This window comes from Haliotis rufescens, unplaced genomic scaffold (genome assembly GCF_023055435.1).
Source record: "Haliotis rufescens isolate VD_foot unplaced genomic scaffold, xgHalRufe1.0.p SCAF_23, whole genome shotgun sequence".
NCBI classification, from domain to species: Eukaryota; Metazoa; Mollusca; class Gastropoda; order Lepetellida; family Haliotidae; genus Haliotis; species Haliotis rufescens.
Genome location: NW_025963924.1, coordinates 8380980 through 8392362, shown reverse-complemented (window position 1 = coordinate 8392362; position 11383 = coordinate 8380980). Strand labels below are relative to the sequence as shown.

Sequence of the window (11383 nt, the reverse complement as noted above, 5' to 3'; positions counted from 1 at the left end):
ACACAGTCCGGATGTAAGTGGCCATCTAGATGACCAGATATGGTGTGCAAACGTATCCGTGTTTGATTTGCAAATCCAACCAAGATTGCCGACGACTGCAGCACCAATGTAAGATATTACGTTAGGTGTTTTACGGCAATCAGCCAGCTTTTACCAAGATTCACACTAATCAATTTAGCTCGTCGACTTCCATGGCACAGCGAGATCGAGACCTGCCCGCATCCCCGCCATGATAAATGGATTGATTCAATTATATTGGGAACAAAGGCGGCATCTCTCATGGCAGGGGAAAGACGTTCGATGTAGACATGGGCATCAATTAGCTAAAAGCTGAAAAATTAAACACCCATGGGTCAACACTGATCTGCCGGCCAACCCCACGACGATGTATGACTTAGGGTCAGCTAGAGGTTATGTAATTGTTCAGGAATATGCGGTGGGAAGGAAGGGGGGGGGGGGGGGGGTAGAACTTTCTCAGGTTCCAGACACGGCTATTGTTACCAGCCAGAGACAGCTCCTCATTCTGACTATTACTAGATTTGTGGTTTCTATTTCAACAGGAGTTTGGGTATCTACCAGTGTTTGGGGCTTGGCTCAGAAGATGGCACTTCTTCAGCCACCACATGTCAGTCTGTATTGTATGGTACAAAGAAAGAGAAAGATAACTGACAGCCTACGCAGAACGATCTCAGGGTTATGCAGCTGCTCACAGGGAACCAGTTAGGTGGTGGGAGCGTGCATCGAAACTTACAAACCGGCTGTCCTAAACTGCACTTGTCTCAGTCCCTGATCCCGTTCCTGTCAATGTCACTGTACCTTTCCCCGCCTCTATATCTGCCCCTGTCTCCGTCCCCGCTTCTGTCCCTGTCTGTGTCCCTCTCCTTGTCTGTCTACGTCTTCCCCTGTGTGACACATAATCTCTCCCGTGTTTTAAACTGTAAAAATTACATTGTCATGCCCAAATATGTTCTATAAAATTTGCTTTTAAATATGTTTTTGTATTCCTGACTCATGATCACTCGTGTACATATTAACATTTTCTCGTCGCTAAATGGCAGACATAATGCCAATGCGACGTCAAATGTTAACAAACTCACTCACTGTACGTCTCTGTCCCTGTCCCCGCTTCTGTCCTTGTCCCTATCCCCATCCCTTCCCCTGTCTGTGTCACCGACTCTGTCTCTGTCCCCGCTTCTGTCCCTGTCTCTGCCCTTGTCCCTATCCCCATCCCTTCCCCTGTCTGTGTCACCGACTCTGTCTCTGTCCCCGCTTCTGTCCCTGTCTCTGTCCTTGTCCCTATCCCCATCCCTTCCCCGGTCTGTGTCCCCGACTCTATCTCTGTCCTTGCCCCTGTCCCTGTCCTTGTCCCTATCCCCATCCCTTCCCCTGTCTGTGTCCCCGACTCTATTTCTGTCCCCGCTTCTGTCCCTGTCTCTGTCCTTGTCCCTATCCCCGTCCCTTCCCCTGTCTGTGTCCCCGACACTATCTCTGTCCCCGTTTCTGTCCTTGTCCCTATCCCCATCCCTTCACCTGTCTGTGTCCCCGACTCTTTCTCTGTCCTTGTCCCTGTCCCTGTCTCTGTCCTTGTCCCTATCCCCATCCCTTCCCCTGTCTGTGTCCCCGACTCTATCTCTGTCCTTGCCCCTGTCCCTGTCCTTGTCCCTATCCCCATCCCTTTCCCTGTCTCTGTTCCCGACTCTATCGCTGTCCTTGCCCCTGTCCCTGTCTCTCCTTGTCCCTTTCCCCATCCCCTCCCCTGTCTCTGTTCCCGACTCTATCTCTGTTCCTGCCCCTGTCCCAGTATCTGCTGCATACCCATATCTCTGTCCCTTTCTCCGTGTCTCACACCTTTCACTGTATTTGATGATGCAATTTGGAATGAAGAAACGTGTAAGTTATTAGCCATTGAAAAGTAACATTTCCACTGATTCAGTTTGATGTACCAGAGAAATATATCATTTACTTTACTTTACAAATACAGCCAACTTATATTTTGGACATAAAACAAACTCAGTTTTGAATTAATAAATCTTGAAGATACGCTTCTGGAATATAAATGTTACCGTTTAAACGGATTACTTACAAACGATTATCTTCAAGCCTGCCCAACTCACAAAGGTGAGATGAAGCAGGGGTTAACGTCGCGTCCAAGATTATTGCACTTTTGTAGCGACGTGCATGCACGTGTGTGTGTGTGTGTGTATGTGTGTGTGTTTTTTTTATAGTGATAGCCAGTTGAGATTCCATGCCGCAGTTTAACATGAATACCCCACTCAGACACAGTATACTGACTCCCAGCCGACAAGTACTTGTTTTTGCCCTTTAGGTAACAAGTACCATCGTTTAACGTCTTTTGGTATGACGCGGCCGGGGATCCAACCCATGAAGTTCCGCTATCCAGGCGGACGCTCTACCACTAGACCACAGAGGTGGTCACTTCGGAAGAAAACACTCTGCATAATAATGAACTTAATAATGATAATACACATAACCCCTCACCAAACAATGCATTTATCGCGCCATGAAATGTGCATGTAAAAAAGGTGACATTTCACTTAATACTTATTCATGCAATGGATTGAAGAACAGTCTCCTCCCGTGAACTTCAGTCCGTGATTCACCATGACTCGTTATTCTGGGATTAGCCACCTGTCCTAACATCAGCGTAGCACGTCTTTTATCTGTAGCATTAGGTTATTGTTGACTTCACAAGCAATACACGAGGTCAAACCATGCTTGATAAGGGCAGAACAACTATTACATGTCAGTTAGTGACAGACATGTAGCAACAACAATAAAGAAGAATGCACCTGAGTGTTTATCGTAATGAAGTGCCACACTCCAGCTCTAATACGGTCTGAAACCTCTTGGATGTTAGGCTTCACCTGACAATGATGTATGTTCCGAATGCATGTATAATCCACAGTTGAAAATGTCTCACTTATTCAACCAATTATTTCTACAGATTGGATTTTGTCACGTCACTGGGTGATTTGGCGTGTGTGGTGGTCTGGCTTATTTTGGTCGATATATGTGTGGAGGAGTTCATGTCATTTATAATTTGAGAGATGCAGTGGAATGTTATCGTGGCCGTTTCAAATGATGAGTCAGATTGTACCATCATCCATAGCGGGTACAGTTGGCCATTCCTTCAAAGTTGTTCAAATAGTTGATTTGTCAATCCATCTCAATGTCACACATGTATTGACCCTATCCTCGTCATCCCGTTGAGAACACATATGACATTGTAGCCTGTTAAAATCACAAGTGATCACCCTATCAAGGAAAGAAGTAAACTTAAAGTGTGTTTGTGACCTTAAAACCTTAAAAGTTTAGAGGTGTCATCCTTGTATTTTATTATATATTGGGGCATCAGTGAAGATTTACAACCTAAAAGGAGGAGTGAGTGAGTAAGTGAGTTAAAAGTTATAGTCACATCGGCAGTATTTCAGCCATATCGTGACTACCAAAAGTTAAACATAATATATACATTAAAACAATAACGGCCTGTCAACAAAGGACAGTAAAATACCTAGATGATCACAGAATATTATTTAAAACTAGTATACAACCATAAAAAGATGTCACTATACCTAATGATACGATATAAAAAAAGGCTATAGATCGCCAGCAACTGAAGATAGATCACCTCACTGGGGACCATAGGGACATACAGTACTTTTGCTACCTGCATGGACCCCAGCAGGATTTACACCATCCCTTCAGGTGTTGCCCAAAAGGAGGAGCTGCTCGGTATAACTTTGGCTTTGTCTACAAATCTGACCTGTTTCTGAGTAAGACCGTCACAATTTGACACTTTAAAAAATCCACTTATGTCACAGTTTTAGCAGAGGTCATGCAGAGGCATATTTTTAAAAGATACCTAACTATCGTCAGAGTGAAGTTTGACATTTGTATGAAAAGGTATTTCGAGGTATGAATGGAGTTCAGTGGTTGACAGATATTTCCTCCCATCTCAACTCTTTAAAAGATTATTATGAAGATCAAAGTCTTTTCCTAAACCATGTGTAGTTTGTAGAGAAAGTGATATGAATTTGACGTCTTTGTTAAACAGGTGCGTATGAAGTGGTATGACAGATACAATATTGATAATCTCAGGCAGCGATGGGTTACCAAAAGCAACTACATTTTTATGTTCTATCTGGACAGTTGAAGCATAGAAATATGAGACTGGTTCAATTATGTGATGTGGGAAATGTTATTTGAAGCATTCTTAAACTGTTCGTAAAGTTGTTTTTTCGTTGGCTAATTCGAATCTGTGTGTGTGCTCAATCGCCTAGCACACTCAAGACGTCCTGGACAGCATGTGTTTCTACCAAAGAAAAACGTGGTCTCACCATTAACGAATACGTATGGCAATCCCATATGAATTCTACCATGACATTGAAGAATGTTTGGTTCTGATTGATTAAAAAGAGGTATGCTTTTTCCTATTGATACCTCTTTTAAATTAAGCCTTTTCCCCACACAAAATGTGCATTTGAAAACATCGATATATGGACAGCCAACGCATCGATGGATATTACAATTGCTGATGATAACCCATTAGAAATGTTTAGGTTCAATATCAGAACAACTGCTTATGAAACATGATGAAATCTGTTTCAGAACACACCCAATTAAGGAACACAAACAAAAACCACTGTGTCATGGTTTCATTGGTCACAAAAAGGAGCCTGAAGATCCGGGTTAGAACCATGCTTCCCGTAAAAGGCGACTATGCTTGTCGTAAGAAGGCGACTAAGGGGATCGGGTGGTCAGGGTCGCTGACTTGGTTGATGCATGTCATCAAGTCCGAATTGCGTGGATCGAGGCTCATTATGTCAATCACTGGATTGTCTGGTCCAGATTCGATTATTTACAGACCGCCGTCATATAGCTGGAACATTCCTGAGTTCGGCATTAAACAACAAACAAACAAACAAAAATGACCAGTCTCTCTCATGTCGTCGTCTGCAGATAAAGCGCTCGCTTCCAAATTACTGTAAGAGGTTTCTAATCTACAGTGGGTACATCAAATTTCAAAACTTAGTAGGTTATCTCCTATATGACTCAGGCTCGGTTGTTGTTTTCCGATCGTTTCCAATGAATAATAAAATAGCTGTGGCATTCTTGCATGGCTCGCGGGCTGATTTTCCTTTTGAAAAAGCAAATCATCGTTCGTTTGTTCCTTTCCAGAATGTCCAGCTTGTTTTCGCCGACCATGTCGAGAAATCTCATCCGTTGTAAAACTCCTAAATCCAGTGTCTTCATTTCGCGATAATCTCGCTTAAAGGATACCCTGATCATGACATCACTGCCTTTGCAGAGCATGAAACACCCTTCCTTAAAATAGTTTGTGTCTTTGTGAATCCATTTCCACGTCATTCCTTTGAGTACACATTCTCGGAGACCTGTTGATTGCAACATCTAATCAATATAGTCTATCCTATGTTATGAGCAACATAACTTCTCAATCTGCTTAAATTAAAGCGAAAAAGAAATGTCCATTATACTGTGAAATCTCAACTGAAGGCAGAATCCATTCTCCGATTCCGACTAATTCAGTAAGCATGTGCTTGAATTATGATACAAAGGGAGAACTTATCCAGCCCTACCTTCGGCCTCCCCTACAAACACACGCAAAGGCAAGACAACTGCTCACAAAAACAACAACATGGGAACATACGGCACAACGAAAACGTGGGACCCGCACCGGACGGCACTTTTCTCACCAATGCGCCAAATCATCAGGAAACTCTCCAGCATGTCCACCAGAAAACCGCTTGAAAGCTCCTCCGAGGACATGAATGCTGCAAGACATCTGAAACAAAGTCACCGACACATGTACGGATCTGACTTAAGAAAAGTTATTTTCAATCTGTTTCCGGAGCTGCACAACGATTCTATGCCATGGTATTATGGTATAATGCTTATGACGTATTTCTTACATGACATTTCCACATTTCCCTTGAAGTTTAAGTTGAGACCGTACGGAAGTTAAATCATCCAGAAACAAAGGAGACAAGAAAGATGACTGTTGCGACGATATGTGTCCCTAAATGATGAACGGGATACTGAACTAATGATGCCATGCAGGTTATAGAGGAACGTCTCCCTAATACATGCTCTGACGTAGTTTTAACATTCCTGGCAAGCATGTCAAAGTCCCTGTACCATTTGATGTAAATCCCGAACGAGAATTTTGAATCTGCAATACTGTTTCAGAATCGTTGATCAAATCCTTATGCGACTATGGTTATTCTCCAAATAAATAATGCAAAAGCGTACGGGTGTTACGACTATTCAATGCATAGAACGAAGAAGGACAAAAACGATTAGACCATATTGAAAAAATAGGTACAACCTTCCAAGCTAAAACCCAGAGTGCATTAAACAGAAATCTTACGATATTCATTACAAAGGTCATGAATCAGAAGAGCACAGGGGCTCGGGACAATCTTTTCTGTGCATTGCATTACTGTAGAATTACATTGCTTGGAGAATTGATCTTCAGCAACGTATTCTTGTCGTTAGAAGCGACGAATGGGATCGGATGGTGCGTGGCATTTGACAGGTACGAGTGCAGTTATCTTTTTCTTACACACCCTGACATCACACCATTTTAGCATCGAGACCCGTGAAGATCCGTGGTAGAATAGGTCTTCAGCAACCCATGCATGCCGTAAAAGGTGATTATGCTTGTCGTAAGAGGCGACTAACAGGATCGGGGAGTTAGGCTCGCTGACTTGGATGATTCATGTCATCGTATCCAAATTGAGTGGATCGATATTCATGATGTCAATCACTGGACTGTCTGGTCCAGACTCGGTTATTTTTACAGACCGCCGTCATATAGCTTGAATATTGCTGAGTGCGTTAAGCAACAAACACACCAAACAAAACCATTTTAGCATCGAATGCATTTTTGTTCTATTCTTATGATTGCAGTGGTGCATTAATACGTAACACAACGGTCATGAGTGACGTCATCCGGCTTACTGTTAACTACTCATACTTAGTGTGATTCTTCAACAAAATGATTTTCGTTATATCTGGATTATCAAAGCGATGATGATAATGCATATTAGATAAGATAAGAGAGCACTCGAACTTTAAAGTTTCGACACAGACATGGGTGAAGTCGGCCAAAGTGCGAGAAACTTTTCTATGAATTGCGATCAGGGATAATCCTCAGGTCAGAACCATGGAGTAGGCAGCCAGTCACGGACCTGGAATTCAATCGCACACATATGTTTGATACCAGTTATCTCAAATGGGTTTCTCACCCGCAGGTGTGTAGGAAAATGGTTTCCTCAAATCACTGCATCCTGCAATACTGCTTGCACCAGACAAACCAATGGTCGACGGTGTGAGCAATGATCAATTTCCTGTTGGTCACTGATCATGAACAATCCACATTGTGTACGATAATGCCATGATAGACATACCTCAACAACATGCAAACGTACTTTTGTTGAATTTGTCTTAGCTCCAGATTCAAATTGTATGAACGTCTCTTCGTCTGGATAAAAATCGTTTACGCCTTCATCACGAAAACTCTTGTTCAGGAGTGAGTCGTCAGCGCGCTTGCTATTTCTGGTTACGTCCCAGGTTCGAATCCCTACATTGATTCATTATGTAATTGCCGAATGTACGTATCAGATTATGATCACAAATTACTGTCAATCACGAGCCCAAATTTGATTTTCAGACTGTCGTCATATCAATAGCCGGGCAAAAAGAAAGTATGCACTTGAAAGTACATACTTCACTGTGCTCATTTCTGTGTACTGTGACATTGCGACCCCCATGTCCCTTGAGACGTCATGCGAACGAAACCAGTTGTGAGATGCTCTTTAATATAATGCATGTAATATCACCTATGATATCCGGATCAAATATACCATCGAAAAAGGATTTCTTGATTGTTTCATTTTTAGCCACTATCAAACATGGGTTTAGCTGGAATATTGAGTATGGCAACAAACAAACAAGCACTGAGACAGAAAGCCTGCATTGCATGCACAGTCCGGATGTAAGTGGCTATCTAGATGACCAGATATGGTGTGCAAACGTATCCGTGTTTGATTTGCAAATCCAACCAAGATTGCCGACGACTGCAGCACCAATGTAAGATATTACGTTAGGTGTTTTACGGCAATCAGCCAGCTTTTACCAAGATTCACACTAATCAATTTAGCTCGTCGACTTCCATGGCACAGCGAGATCGAGACCTGCCCGCATCCCCGCCATGATAAATGGATTGATTCAATTATATTGGGAACAAAGGCGGCATCTCTCATGGCAGGGGAAAGACGTTCGATGTAGACATGGGCATCAATTAGCTAAAAGCTGAAAAATTAAACACCCATGGGTCAACACTGATCTGCCGGCCAACCCCACGACGATGTATGACTTAGGGTCAGCTAGAGGTTATGTAATTGTTCAGGAATGTGCGGTGGGAAGGGTGGGGGGTTGGTGGGGGGATGGGGGTAGAACTTTCTCAGGTTCCAGACACGGCTGTTGTTACCAGCCAGAGACAGCTCCTCATTCTGACTATTACTAGATTTGTGGTTTCTATTTCAACAGGAGTTTGGGTATCTACCAGTGTTTGGGGCTTGGCTCAGAAGATGGCACTTCTTCAGCCACCACATGTCAGTCCGTATTGTATGGTACAAAGAAAGAGAAAGATAACTGACAGCCTACGCAGAACGATCTCAGGGTTATGCAGCTGCTCACAGGGAACCAGTTAGGTGGTGGGAGCGTGCATCGAAACTTACAAACCGGCTGTCCTAAACTGCACTTGTCTCAGTCCCTGATCCCGTTCCTGTCAATGTCACTGTACCTTTCCCCGCCTCTATATCTGCCCCTGTCTCCGTCCCCGCTTCTGTCCATGTCTGTGTCCCTCTCCTTGTCTCTGTCTACGTCTTCCCCTGTGTGACACATAATCTCTCCCGTGTTTTAAACTGTAAAAATTACATTGTCATGCCCAAATATGTTCTATAAAATTTGCTTTTAAATATGTTTTTGTATTCCCGACTCACTCGTGTACATATTAACATTTTCTCGTCGCTAAATGGCAGACATAATGCCAATGCGACGTCAAATGTTAACAAACTCACTCACTGTACGTCTCTGTCCCTGTCCCCGCTTCTGTCCTTGTCCCTATCCCCATCCCTTCCCCTGTCTGTGTCACCGACTCTGTCTCTGTCCCCGCTTCTGTCCCTGTCTCTGCCCTTGTCCCTATCCCCATCCCTTCACCTGTCTTTGTCACCGACTCTATCTCTGTCCCCGCTTCTGTCCCTGTCTCTGCCCTTGTCCCTATCCCCATCCCTTCACCTGTCTTTGTCCCCGACTCTATCTCTGTCCTTGTCCCTGTCCCTGTCCCTGTCCTTGTCCCTATCCCCATCCCTTCCCCGGTCTGTGTCCCCGACTCCATCTCTGTCCCCGCTTCTGTCCCTGTCTCTGCCCTTGTCCCTATCCCCATCCCTTCACCTGTCTTTGTCCCCGACTCTATCTCTGTCCCCGCTTCTGTCCCTGTCCCCGCTTCTGTCCTTGTCCCTATCCCCATCTCTTCCCCTGTCTGTGTCACCGACTCTATCTCTGTCCCCGCTTCTGTCCCTGTCTCTGCCCTTGTCCCTATCCCCATCCCTTCACCTGTCTGTGTCCCCGACTCTATCTCTGTCCTTGTCCCCGACTCTGTCTCTGTCCTTGTCCCTATCCCCATCCCTTCCCCTGTCTTTGTCCCCGACTCTATCTCTGTCCCTGTCCCTGTCCCTGTCTCTGCCCTTGTCCCTATCCCCATCCCTTCCCCGGTCTGTGTCCCCGACTCTATCTCTGTCCTTGTCCCCGACTCTGTCTCTGTCCTTGTCCCTATCCCCATCCCTTCCCCGGTCTGTGTCCCCGACTCTATCTCTGTCCCTGTCTCTGTCCTTGTCCCTATCCCCATCCCTTCCCCGGTCTGTGTCCCCGACTCTATCTCTGTCCCCGCTTCTGTCCCTGTCTCTCCTTGTCACTATCCCCATCCCCTCCCCTGTCTCTGTTCCCGACTCTATCTCTGTTCCTGCCCCTGCCCCAGTATCTGCTGCATACCCATATCTCTGTCCCTTTCTCCGTGTCTCACACCTTTCACTGTATTTGATGATGCAATTTGGAATGAAGAAACGTGTTAGTTATTAGCCATTGAATAGTAACATTTCCACTGATTCAGTTTGATGTACCAGAGAAATATATCATTTACTTTACTTTACAAATACAGCCAACTTATATTTTGGACATAAAACAAACTCAGTTTTGAATTAATAAATCTTGAAGATACGCTTCTGGAATATAAGTGTTACCGTTTAAACGGATTACTTACAAACGATTATCTTCAAGCCTGCCCAACTCACAAAGGTGAGATGAAGCAGGGGTTAACGTCGCGTCCAAGATTATTGCACTTTTGTAGCGACGTGCATGCACGTGTGTGTGTGTGTGTATGTGTATGTGTGTGTGTTTTTTTTATAGTGATAGCCAGTTGAGATTCCATGCCGCAGTTTAACATGAATACCCCACTCAGACACAGTATACTGACTCCCAGCCGACAAGTACTTGTTTTTGCCCTTTAGGTAACAAGTACCATCGTTTAACGTCTTTTGGTATGACGCGGCCGGGGATCCAACCCATAAAGTTCCGCTATCCAGGCGGACGCTCTACCACTAGACCACAGAGGTGGTCACTTCGGAAGAAAACACTCTGCATAATAATGAACTTAATAATGATAATACACATAACCCCTCACCAAACAATGCATTTATCGCGCCATGAAATGTGCATGTAAAAAAGGTGACATTTCACTTAATACTTATTCATGCAATGGATTGAAGAACAGTCTCCTCCCGTGAACTTCAGTCCGTGATTCACCATGACTCGTTATTCTGGGATTAGCCACCTGTCCTAACATCAGCGTAGCACGTCTTTTATCTGTAGCATTAGGTTATTGTTGACTTCACAAGCAATACACGAGGTCAAACCATGCTTGATAAGGGCAGAACAACTATTACATGTCAGTTAGAGACAGACATGTAGCAACAACAATAAAGAAGAATGCACCTGCGTGTTTATCGTAATGAAGTGCCACACTCCAGCTCTAATACGGTCTGAAACCTCTTGGATGTTAGGCTTCACCTGACAATGATGTATGTTCCGAATGCATGTATAATCCACAGTTGAAAATGTCTCACTTATTCAACCAATTATTTCTACAGATTGGTTTCTGTCACGTCACTGGGTGATTTGGCGTGTGTGGTGGTCTGGCTTATTTTGGTCGATATATGTGTGGAGGAGTTCATGTCATTTATAATTTGAGAGATGCAGTGGAATGTTATCGTGGCCGTTTCAA

General features: G+C 44.1%; 1 pseudogene; it reads right to left on the bottom strand.

Moving 5' to 3' along the window:
* Window positions 1-1097: 1097 nt before the first annotated feature.
* Window positions 1098-9952, bottom strand: LOC124151777 (annotated as a pseudogene).
* Window positions 9953-11383: the final 1431 nt, after the last annotated feature.